Source organism: Carcharodon carcharias, chromosome 3 (genome assembly GCF_017639515.1).
Source record: "Carcharodon carcharias isolate sCarCar2 chromosome 3, sCarCar2.pri, whole genome shotgun sequence".
In the NCBI taxonomy this organism is placed as follows: Eukaryota; Metazoa; Chordata; class Chondrichthyes; order Lamniformes; family Lamnidae; genus Carcharodon; species Carcharodon carcharias.
Genome location: NC_054469.1, coordinates 116,044,119 through 116,057,124, shown reverse-complemented (window position 1 = coordinate 116,057,124; position 13,006 = coordinate 116,044,119). Strand labels below are relative to the sequence as shown.

Sequence of the window (13,006 nt, the reverse complement as noted above, 5' to 3'; positions counted from 1 at the left end):
CATAGCTGCTAGACTGGGTCTGTGGCAGGTGGTGAGGGAACCAACAAGAGGGAAAAACATACTTGACCTCATCCTCACCATCCTGCCGGCCACAGATGCATATGCCCATGGCAATATCAGTAGGACTGATCACCGCACAGTCCTTGTGGGAACGAAGTTCCATCTTCACACTGAGGAAACCCTCCATCGTGTTGTATGGCACCACCACCGAGCTAAATGGGATAGATTTTGAACAGATCTAGCAATTCAAGACTGGGCAACAATGAGGCACTGTGCACCATCAGCAGCAGCAGAATGGTATTCTTAACACAATCTGTAACCTCATAGCCTGGCATATCCCCCATTCTACCATTACCAACAAGCCAGGGGATCAACCCTGGTTCAATGAAGAGTGTAGGAGGGCATTGCAGGATCAGCACCAGGCGTACCAAAAAATAGGTGCCAACCTAGTGAAGCTACAACACAGGAGTACTTACATGCCAAACAGCATAACCAGCAAGTGATAGACACGGCTAAGCGATTCTACAACCAGCAGAATCAGATCTAAGCTCTGTAGTCCTGCTACATCACATTGTGAATGGTAGTGAACAATTAAACAACTCATTGGAGGCGGCTCCACAAACATCCCCATCCTCAATGATGGGAGAGCCCACACACCTGTGCAAAGGACAAAGCTGAAGCATTTGCAACAATCTTCAGTCAGAAATGCCAAGTGGTTGATCCATCTCAGCCTCCTCCGGAGGTCCCCAGCGTCACAGATGTCAGTCTTCAGCTGATTCAAGTCACTTCATGTGAGATCAAGAAATGGCTGAAGGCACTGGATATTGTGAAGGCTATAGGCTCTAACAATATTACAGCAATAGTACTGACGACTTGTGCTCCAGAATTTGCCACACCCCTAGCCAAGTTGTTCCAGCACAGCTACAACATTGGCATCTACCCAGCAATGAAAATTACACAGGCATGTCCTGTCCATAAAAAGCAGGACAAATCCAACCTCACCAATTCTAGTCCCAGCAGTCTACTCTTGATCATCAAAAGTGGTGGAAGGGGTCATCAGCAATACCCTGCCCATTGGTGCTCAGTTTGGGTTCCGCCAAGGCCTCAGCTCCTGACCACATTACAACCTTGGTTCAGATACGGTCAAAAAAGATGAATTCCAGCAGCGAGGAGAGAGTGATTGCCCTAGATGTCAAGACCACATTTGATCGAGTGCTGCATCAAGGAGTCCTAACAAAACTGGAGTCAATGGGAATCTAAGGGAAAACTCACCACTGGCTGGAATCATACCTAGTACAAAGGAAGATGGTTGTGGTTGTTGAAGGGCAATCATCTCAGTCCAGAACATCAGTGCAGGAGTTCCTCAGGCTGTGTCCTAGGCCCAACCAGCTTCAGCTGCTTCATCAATGACCTTCCTTCTATCATAAGGTCAGAAGTGGGGATGTTCGCTGATGATTGCACAATGTTCAGTCCCATTCACAGTTCCTCAGACAATGAAGCAATCCGTGTCCATATGCAGCAAGGTCTGGGCAAAATTCAGGCTTGGCAGTTAAGTAACATTTATGTTACACAAGTGCCAGGCAATAACCATCTCTGATAAGCTGCACTCTTTCTTAACCATCATCCCTTGACATTAAATGACATTTCCATCGCTAAATCTCCACTGTCAACATCCTGGGGGGTTACCACTGACCAGAAACTTAACTGGACCAGCCATATAAATACTGTGGATACAAGAGCATGTCAGAAGCTGGGAATTCAGTGGTGAGTAACTCACCTCCTGACGTGCCAAAGCCTGTCCACCATGTGCAAGGCACAAGTTAGGAGTGTGATGGAATACTCCCCACTTGCTTGGATGAGTGCAGCTCCCACAACACTGAATAAGCTTGACACTATCCAGGACAAAGCAGCCGGCTTGATTGGCACCACATCCACAAACATTCACTTCCTCCAGGCAGAGGAAACAGGGCTAGCAGCAAACAGGACCATAGTACAGAAAAACATGTGTAAAAAGGCACTGTATCTGAATGCACAGAGAATTCTTAGTAAGGTAGATGAATTAACAGCCCAAATAGATGTAAAAGGGTACAATATGATTGCGGTTATGGAGACATGGCTGCAGGGTGACCAAGGCTGGGAACTAAATATCCAAGGATATTTGATATTTAGGAAGGGCAGGCAAAAAGGAAAAGGAGGTGGCATGGCATTGTTAGTTAAGGATGAAATCAGTGCAATAGAGAGAGAGGACATTGGCTTAGAAAATCTAGTTGTATAATCAGTCTGGGTGAAGCTAAGCAGCAACAAGGGGCAGAAAACATTAGTGGGAGTTGTCTATAGGCCTCCAAACAGTAGTGGTAAGGTAGGGGACAGTATTAAACAGGAAATTAGAGATGCATGTAACAAGGGTACTATAGTAATCAAGGGTGACTTTAATCTACTTATAGACTGGACAAATCAAATTAGCAATAATACTGTGGCAGATGAATTCGTCATGAGATGGTTTTTTTTTAGATCAGTACGTCAAGGAACTAGAGAACAAGTATCCTAGATTTGGTTTTGTGCAATGAGAAGAGGTTAATTAATCATCTTGTTTTGTGGGGTCCTTTCGGGAACAGTGACCATAACCTGATAGAATTCTGCCTTAGGTTGGAATGCAAAGTAGTCCAATCTGAAACCAGGGTCCTAAATCTAAACAAAGGAAACTACGAAGGCATGAGGTGTGATTGGCCAAGATAGATTGGGGGACTTCAATAAGGGGCATGACGGTGGATAGACAATGGCTAATATTTAAGGAACAAATGTATGCAAAGCATTCTTTTCCAGCACAAAAACAGTGCAAGAAAAGTGGCCCAACCATGGCTAACAAAAGAAATTAAGGATAGTATTAGATCCAAAGAGGAGTCATATAAAGTTGCTAGAAAAAATAGCAAGCCTGAGAATTGGGAGCAGTTTAGAATTCAGCAAAGAAGGACCAAGAGATTGAGTAAGAGGAAAAAAAAAAGAGTATGAGAGTAAACTTGGAAGGAACATAAAAGAGGACTGTAAAAGCTTCTATATGTATGCAAGGAGAAAAAGATTGAAGACAAATGTAGGTTCCTTACCGTCTGAAACAGGAAAATTTATAATAAAAACGAGGGAATGGCAGAGCAATTAAACAACTACTTTAGTTGTCTCCACAGAAGACAAATAACTTTCCAGAAATACTAGGGAATCGAGGATCTAGAGAGAAGGTGGAATTGAAAGAAATAGTATTACTAAAAAAAAGGTGGAGAAATTAATGGAGCTGAAAGCCAATAAATCCCCAGGGCCTGATAATCTACATCCCAGGATACGAAAGGTGGTCATGGAAATAATGGATGCGTTGGTTGTCATCTTCCAAAACTCAGTAGATTTTGGAACAGTCCTGGCAGATTGATGGGCGGCAAATGTAATACACTATTTTGGGGGGGGGGGGTGAAACACAGGGAATTGCAGGCTGGTTAGCCTAAAATTAGCAGGGAAATTGCTGGAATCTATTATAAAAGAATGTGATAACAGGACACTTAGAAAATATCAACAGGATTAGACAATGTCAACATGGATTTATGAAATGGAAGTCATGTTTGACAAACCTACTAGAGATTTTTTGATGATATAACTAGCAGAATAGATAAGGGAGAACCAGTGGATGTGGTGCATTTGGATTTTCAGAAAGCTTTTGATAAAGTCCCACATAAAAGAGATTAGTGTGCAAAATTAAAGCACTGGGATTGCTGGTAATATATTGGCATAGATTGAGAACTGATTAGCAGGCAGGGAACAGAGTAGGAATAAATGGGTTTTTTTCAGAACGGCAGGCAGTGACCAGTGGGGTACCACAGGAATCAATGTTTAGGCCCCAGCTATTCACAATATGTCAAATGATTTGGATGGGGGAATCAAATGTAATATTTCCAAGTTTGTTGACGACACAAAACTAGATGGGAATGCGAGTGGTGAGGAGGATGTTAAGAGGCTTCAAGGTGACTTAGACAAGTTGAATGAGTGGGCAAAAACATGGCAGATGCAGTAGAAAGTGGATAAGTGTCAAGTTATCCACTTCGGCAGGAAAAACAGAATGGCAGAGTATTATTTAAATAAATAGTGATAGGTTGGGAAATGTTGATGTATAAAGGGATCTGGATGTCCTTGTACACCAATCACTGAAAGCAAGCATGCAGGTGCAGCAAGCGGTTAAGGCAGGAAATGATATGTTCGCCTTCATTGCAAGAGGAATTGAGTACAGAAGCAAGGATGTCTTACTGCAGTTGTACAGGGCCTTTGTGAGACCACATCTGGAGTAGTGTGCGCTCTTTTGGTCTCCTTCCCCAAGAATGGCAAATATATCCTTAGAGGGAGTGCAGCAAAGGTTCACCAGACTGATTCCTGGGATGGCAGGGTTGTCATATGAGGAGAGATAGGGCCGACTAGGCCTCTATTCACTGGAGTTTAGAAGAACGAGAGGGAATCTCATTGGCACGTATAAAATTCTGACAGGGCTGGACAGGCTGAATGCAGGGATGATGTTTCCTCTGGCTGGGGGGTTTAGAACAAGGGGTCACAATATCAGGAAATGGGTAGGCCATTTAGGACTGAGATGAGGAGGAACTTCTCCACTCAGAGGTTGGTGAATCTGTGGAATTCTCTACCACAGAGGGCTGTGGAGGCCAAGTCACTGAACATATTTAAGAAGGAAATAGATTTCTAGACTCAAAAAGGCAGCGTTAAGGGGTACGGGGAGAGCAGGAGTATGGCGTTGATCAGCCATGATCATAGTGAATGGCGGAGCAGGCTCAAAGGAACGAATGACTTACTCCTGCTTCTTATTTTCTATGCACATCACCTAGGAGGATCCTAGACGTATAGATATCGCGACAATGTCTGAAGTCAAAGTCGCCGCCTGGGTGCAAAGACACACCAGCACTTGAAAGCTCTAGCAGGAGACTCAGCACTGCGGCAGAGATCCATTGTGCCCTCTGGTCCCATAAGAAAATGATGAACTTTTTTGTATCTTGGCAACAGACTCAGAGAAAGGATCACAGTGACAACTGGCACCACAGAATAAATGCTGCCATTTGATTTATGACCAGCTTTCAACCCTGCAGGACAGCACGCTGAGCAGTCCTGTCCAGCGTCCTAGGAATGGTGACCTTGGCCTCTAGCTCTTGCCAGTTTGCCAACCAGGAACACCATAAATCAGCTCAGTGCCCTCTGAATCTAAGACCAGGCATCAGTTGCAGGCTAGCAGTCCTAAGAAGTGCTTACAGATCCCCTGTCTTTTTTGCTACAAGTATAAATGGGGAGCCGCAATACAGGCCCTGGGGGAAATCGGATACTCGGCAGGGCTAAGATGGAGTCCCAGGTAGAAGAGGTAGATAGTGTTCCATGCAAAAGGCCTGGAGTTCCTCTGGCAGAGTCTTGCCACGACTACCTCAGCAAGAGTCTAGGACATTTCTTCCAATTGACACTGACAGAGCACACCATCCAGTAGGCTTGTGGGCACTCAAACATTCTTATAAATCAAGAAGATCGTAAGTACGAGGAGAGGATGACCTTGGCACCAAGCCGGTGCAGAAAGAGTCCAGTAAATCCCCTCCACAAGAGGCACAAGAATGTCTCCATATATAAATGACCGGTTATGCGACCCTGCTGATGCACTCCGCTCCTTAAGAGAGGCTGGGGGTGGGGTGGGGAAAGAGTACTGTTAACTTTAATCAGAAAAAACGCAGCAACTAACAGAAGTCAAACCCAAAGGACAAAATACATTCTGAAACCAAATACCTGCTGAGTCCCAAATAAGTATTTATAAATAAGTAACCCACACCGTCAAACATCTTCTGATCCAGGGACAGACTAGCCTAGGAGCACATAGGAATGGTCAAGGTAGGTGCCCGCTCATCTTGGCACCATGCTGGCCCAAGTAACCCTAGCAAAGATCTTGTAGCCTGTACTAAGGAATAAGCAGGACAATAAAGGCATTGCGGAAAGAGCAAAGCATCTCCCCATTCGTTAGACATTCTTCAGAACCCACACGGAGTCACCTCTCCAGGACATTCTAGCATTTCCTGTGGAACTCCACAGGCAGCCCCAGGGACTTTCCCCACAAAAACCAGTTCTGCCAGGCCAAACAGAGCCGCACAGCACTTTCCAGGCTGACATTCAACAGGCCCTCCCAAAAGAAATAGTGCAAGCATCCTCACTGGACAGACCAAGAGAACAGAGCATTATAATATGCTCAGTGCCCTCTGAATCAGAGGTCAGGCATTCGTTGTCAGCCAGCAGTCCCAAGAGCTACTTACAGACCCCTGCCTTTTTTACTGCAAGTATAAGGGGGAGTCATAATGCAGGTCCTGGGGAATTGGATCCACCATGTCACAAATGTCCCTCAAGACACAGCAGAGTGCAGGCCCCTCAACATACCCTTCTTCTCTTTGTACACCTTTCACAGGGTTGAGTCTTCGACAATGTGCCTGGACAGGACTCCTTAATCGAGCATTTCCCGATCGAACTGCTTGACCTTCAGCTTCCTGGTCGACATCCTTGCATACTCCTGATGAAGATGTGAATGTGAGCCTTGCCCACATTCTACTATAGCCTCAAGGAAGGAACCCTCACCATAATCCCATTCTCCTACTTCCTTCTCCAGGTAGCAGAATCAGCAGTTCGTCCCAGAACAGCTCATCCTCCAGCAGATGATGATTTAAAATGCCAGTATACACGCTCCACACACGCATGAAACAGAACCAGCTCTGCCTACACCAGGCAACTGTCCAAGCACAGCACTGGCCACAAGTCACGTATGCTGAAGAAACATGAAGGCAATTGATTCTGGAACCTCCTTCTTCAGAGCTCATGGAAGGGAAAGTACTGCTATCAGGGTGGAGATTCCACCAGACATCAACCAAATCATAGGACTCAGCAGAATGGTCCCTCGCCTCAAGGATATAGTTGAAATCTGCCCACCCCCATAGCTGAGGGTGATGCACTTGCCAGGGACAATGGAGCCAAGATGAGCAGACATTTCAAAGAAGTGCACACACTCACTCGGTGAAGCAGCATGTCCTCTAGCTGGATGTGAGATAAAGCAAGCAGCTTGGCACTCCCTGATCTCCAGATGAAAACATAAGACCAACAAGATAACCAGCCTGCCTAAATTGGAAATGAGGTGGTTTGTGAAGACCCCTCTTTGCCACTCCAGGAGCTGCACAGCCTTGTCATCTGGAACAATGTGGGTTTCCTGTAGGAAGCACACCACAAGCTCCTTAAGGAAGAGAGTAAGAAGTTAAGAAATCTATCATACGATTTTCTGCTGCTATCGATGTCGACTTGACCTGGGTTATGAGTGTACTCAAAGTAAGAGTGGAGGCAACCATCTCCTACACCATACTGTGTAGAGGAAGTGGGAGTCATTTGTGATCCTCCACTCCCTCAGCAGCCCAGGAATGTCATCAGCTGGCACAGCTCAAGTTGGCACACATCCTTGCTCAAGCTCTTGGCTTTTACCGCAGAGCAGACGGACCTGACAAGCAGCACCAGCTCCAACCATTGGTCAAGGGTCAAGTGGACCTTGTCACAATGACCCAAGTTATTGGTCTAGAATTCCACAGGGGGGAAAATGAGGGGAGACTCAGTTGGGGGGGGGGGGGGGGGGGGTGGTTTTACAAGGGCATCTATTGCTTCACTGGCGATGGACTTTAAACCATCCACGGTGCTCTCTACCAAGCCACCATCCTTCTCCAAGTCAACCCACCCACCACACAGGGTTCAGCAGACAGCCCAGGTACATCTTTGTCATGCCTGTCACCATCCCACTCCCAAGGTCAACAGCAGAAAGGTCCTCCCTGGACACCAGAATTGGTTTGGGAGCACCTCAGGCATCAAGTTGTACAGTAACACAGGAGAACTCGACCCCAAGTACCCACAGCGCCAATGTCAAGAATGAAGGAAGGGGCCCACCACTTCCCCATTCAGCAACCCAGCAAGTGGGTCTTCTTACTTCTCCTTTCAAGGAGCCGTGCCTCCTCCTCCTTTTTTGGAGGGGTGTGGTGGAACAGATGTCTGCAGAGCCAGAGGTCTCAACATCGCCACCCCACCTCCAAACCTACCCCGCTTCCAACCCCCTCTTTCACGCCCAATCCTGGCTGTGGAAAGTGAATGCTCCACCAAAGCAGGTGCTGTCTTAGTCTCAGTCATGGGCATAGGATCACTCATGCATTAGCTTGCACTATCTGGGAGGCTGAGCCTTCTGTCCATGCAGACAACACTCGTCCATGCTGACAGCAACAGCAACGTTGTCACCAATTCTGACTTCACACCCAAGGTTTTGGAAGCAGGGAAAAAAGGGGGGATGTGTGGGAAAAGAGCTGATGGTGCTAGCCTCAGCTGTTTCAGCCACCAAAATTGAAATATCTATATCTCCTTTGCAAACTTATTACTAATTACATGCCCTAATTGAAAGGGGCACTACTAACCCACTGTAACAAAAAACAAACTTAATAAATTAAAATGTCAATCCCAGAGTTGATAATGCACTTCAGTAACAGAAGGCTTCAAGCATACCACTGGACAGCACGCCCTCCCTCTCCAGCGACACCCAGTTGCAGACCTAATCACAGCAGAGAGGCAGGCATTCAGGCCAAACGACACCCACTACCAGGATCTGTCAATGGCCAGGGCATAAATAAATTCCCAGTTAATGCCCACCATTTGCCTACAATTAAATATATGGCTAACAACCACTTCCTCTTTTGACCACAGATTGGTGCTAGATCTTGCACATGGTCTGAAGGAATTCTTAGAACTTCTGAACCACAGAACTGTTTTGACACATCTTTTATGCTACAAGCTTCACAGAATTATTATTGTGCAAAAGGAGGCCATTTGGCTCATCGTGTCTGCACCAGCTCTCTTGAGCATTTTAGCTTAGTCCCAATCTCCTGCCTTTCCCTGTAACCCTGCACATTGTTTCTATCTAAATAATCATCCAACACCCTCTTGAATACCTCAATTGAACCTGCCTTTACCACATTTCCAGGCAGTACATTCCAAACCCCAACTACTCGCTGTGTGAAAAAGTTTCTCACTTCACATTTGCTTCTTTTGTAAAACATTTAAAACTGTGCCCTCTGGTTCTCGATCTATTTACGAACAGGAACAGTTTCTCCCTATCCACACTGCCCAGACCCATGACCTTGAAAACTTCTGTCAAGTTTCCTCTTAGCCTTCTGCTCTCCAAGGAAACCAGTCTCAACTTCTCCAATCTTTCTTCATAACTGAAGTGTCTCACTCCGGAACCATTCTCGTAAGCCTCTCCTGCACTCTCTCCACTATGTTCACATTCTTCCTATAGTGTGGTGTCCAAAACTGTCATAATACTCCAGCTGAGCTCTAACCAATGTCTTATATAAGTCCATCATAACCTCCCTGCCCTTGTACTCTATGCCCCTATTAATGAAGCCTAGAATACTGTATGCTTTAGTAACAACTCTCTCTACCTGTCCTGCCACCTTTAATTATCTATGTACATATACACCCAGGTCTCTCTGCTCCTGCACACCCTTTAGAATAGTACCCTTTATTTCCTACTGTCTCTCCATGTTTTGTACCAAACTGTATCAGCTCACACTTCTCCCCATTGAACTTCATCTGCTACCTATCTACCCACTCCACTGTGTCAAAGTCCTTTTGAAGTTCTACACTGTCTTCCTCACAGTTTGCAATTCTCCCAAGTTTTGTGTCGTCCACAAACTTTGAAATTGTCCCCTGCACACCAAGATCTAGGTCATTTACATACATCAGGAAAAGCAAGGATCCTAATACCGACCCCTAGGGAACTCCAATACAAACCTTTTTCCAGCCCAAAAAATACCCATTAACCATTACTGTTTCCTATCCCTCAGCCAATTTTGTATCCACGCTGCTACTGTCCCTTTTATTCCACGGCTTATAACTTTCTTCACAAGTCTGTTGAATGGCACTGTATCGAACGCCTTTTGGAAGTCCATGTACACCACATCAATGCGCTTGACCTCATCAACTATCTCCGCTACCTCTTCAAAAAACTCCAGCAAGTTAGTTAAGACACAATTATCCTTTAACAAATCCATGCTCACTCTTCCGAATCAATCCACATTTTTCCATGTGACTATTAATTCTATCCCAAATAATTGTTTCTACAAGTTTCCCCACCACTGAAGTTAAACTCACTGGTCTGTAATTGCAGGGCAGATCTTTACAACCTTTTTGAATAATGGTGTGATGTTTGGAATTCTCCAGTTCTCCCCTGAATCCAGGGAACATTGATAGATTGTTGCCAGTGCCTCTGCAATTTCCACACTCACTTCCTTCAATATTTTTTGGCTGCATCTCATCCTGTCCCAGCGCCTTATTTAACTTCAAGTGCCGACAGCTTATCCAAGACCTCCTCATCAATTTTAAACCCTTCGATTGACTGAGTTTCCTCCTCTGTCACCATGTCCTGGACAGCATCTGCCCAGCTTGGTGTGTATTCTGAAGAGTAAAAACAATCAAAAATTGGTACAGTGCCCCATCTAGAATTCAACCGATACTTTTGAAATTCTTGGACTACCAAAAAAGCGGTAATGCCAAGCCAGTTTACCCATCTCAAATTTCCCAAAAGACTTGCTTTTATACAGAGCTTTTCACGACCACCGGACAACGCATTTTTTTGCAGCCAATGAAGTACTTAAGTGTAGTCACTGCTATATTAAAAAAAAGGGGGGGAAGTACAATACCTTGAAAATACCAGCCTGCAAGATAAATTTAAAAATCGGCCTGCTTTTTTTTTACGAGTTCCGCATGAGGCTATAAAAAAGGAAAGTCCATGAACGTGCTTCACTATTCAATAAGTTTTCAGCAGACTCTGCTGCTGGGAGATCTGGAATAAAGCTACAGCTTTTCCTGTTGGGTTCGGGTCATTTAGCGTTTGTTAAGGGGAAATGAGAGACACGGCCCTGCCCACGCATCATTCATGCTGCGCTGTGATCCCGGGGTTGAGGCACAGGCCTAGAACCCAGAAGGCGGCGACTGCGGCTTAAACCTCGGCATCCAGCAGCCACTCCACTGCCCGGGCCGGCACTTGATTTCTCGCAAGCCTGGGGCCTGGATGAACCATCATCACCAGCAGCGTCCTAGCGGCCGCACTCACACCAAATCCCTTTCAGCACTCGATAACTGGCGCCCAGCCACAGGCCAAAGCCCCAAGACTCACCCACCGCCTCCCCGCTACCTGGAGCGTTAACACCGACACCGACCCCGGCCCATCTGTGCTAACGGCGCATGCGTACGCGCGCGCGCCCACCCTCCCCCGGCGGGCACCGTGTTTATTCACGTGACCCCTGACGTCAGCGAAGCTCGGTCCCGTGCGCCCGCTCTTCAGCAGGGAGGCACGTGACGAATGATGGCCAGATTAAGGGACAGCTAATGCTAAAAGTAGTGTTCAGTCAAATTGCAAAATTAGGGACTCCATCCTGACTTGGAAATATATCGTCGTTCCTTCAATGTCGCTGGGTCAAAATCCTGGAACTCCCTCCGTAACAGCACTGTGGGTGTACCTACACCCCAGCGACTGCAGCAGTTCAAGAAGGCAGCTCACCACCACCTTCTCAAGGGCCATTAGGGATGGGCAATAAATGCTGGCCCAGCCAGCAAAGCCCACATCCTATAAATTAATAAAAAAAATAAGGTCACACAGTACATGAGAGATCTCCAATATGTAGATTGCCCAGATTACACCTGATGTCAGTGTTGCAATATACAGTAGATATTTGTTTTTATAACTGTAAGCCTCAAGAAAGTTTGTGATCTTATCCTGTGGGAAGATTCAGGGGAAGTTTCAGATTAAGATTCAGATTAAAGGGGAGGTGGTAGTGGTATTGTCACTGGGCTGGATTTCCAGAGACCCAGGGTATTGTTCTGGAGACCCAGGTTCAAATCCTGCCATGGCAGATGGTGAAGTCAATAAAAATCTGGAATTAAAAGCCTGATGACGACCGTGAAACCATTGTTGATTGTTGTAAAAACCCATCTGGTTCACTCATGTCCTTTACGGAAGGAAGTCTGCCATTTTTACCTGGTCTGGCCTACGTGTGGCTCCAGACCCACAGCAATGTGGTTGACTCTTAAAATGCCCTCTGAACAAGGGAAATTAGGGATGGGCAATAAATGCCAGCCTGGCCAGTGATGCCCACAAACCATGAACAAATAAATACAATAAAAAATTTATCCAACCCCACCACTCTTAAGAGAATACAAAAAAGGAACAGGAAGATTCCCTGAGAGACTAAAAATCTACATCAGCCTTAAATATAGTCAACAATGGAGCATCCACAATGCCCCACGGTAGATAATTCTAAAGATTCACAACCCTTTGTGTGAAAATATTTCTCCTCATCTCAGTAAGAAATGATAGACCCCTTATCATGAGACTGTATTCCCACGATTTGGATTCCCCAGCCTCTGTGTCTACCCTGTTAAGCCCTTTTGAAAATTTGTATATTTCGATGAGATCACTTCTGACTCTTCTAAACTTTGGAAAATATCACCCCACTTTACTTAGCCTCTCATTTTTTTATTTTAAATATTTATTATATCCAACAGATTTCATTGAACAATTCACTTAATTATATTCTTTCACACAATTATCTTAGCATTGCTGAAAAAAGAGACATGCTATCAAAGCTTTTCATCTTGCACTCATCAGGAAATCTCCCAACAGTAAAGGGAGAAAAACAATGCTCTCTGCATAAAAGAGTGTTGATTGGTTGGCAAGTGGACTCTGATTGGTAGAGGTGTTGGAATGGAGAATGCAGCATAGAACAGTTAACTTCTCAACTTTGTTCAAATTCAAACCAGGCAGGTCGACTCTGATTGGTCAAGGCATTGTCGTGGGGAATGAACCAGGAATGGCTGTTCCTTAAACTTTTGTTTAGTTAAAAAAAAGGCACAATGTGTGGAAATGTTCCTTCTG

The 13,006-nt window shown here is 45.4% G+C and overlaps 1 protein-coding gene across 7 annotated transcripts in view; it reads right to left on the bottom strand.

Moving 5' to 3' along the window:
* Positions 1 to 11,345, bottom strand: part of mios (missing oocyte, meiosis regulator, homolog (Drosophila)) — a 72,819-nt gene extending 61,474 nt beyond the window's left edge. The window contains exons 1-2 of one of the 7 annotated variants that reach the window (XM_041183670.1): positions 11,249 to 11,345; positions 10,359 to 10,527 (exon numbers count right to left, since the gene is read on the bottom strand). The gene's annotated coding sequence lies outside the window, so the exon portion shown is untranslated. The other 6 variants (XM_041183675.1, XM_041183672.1, XM_041183669.1 and 3 more) reach the window with 6 other exon arrangements.
* Between the last annotated feature and the right edge of the window lie 1,661 nt (positions 11,346 to 13,006).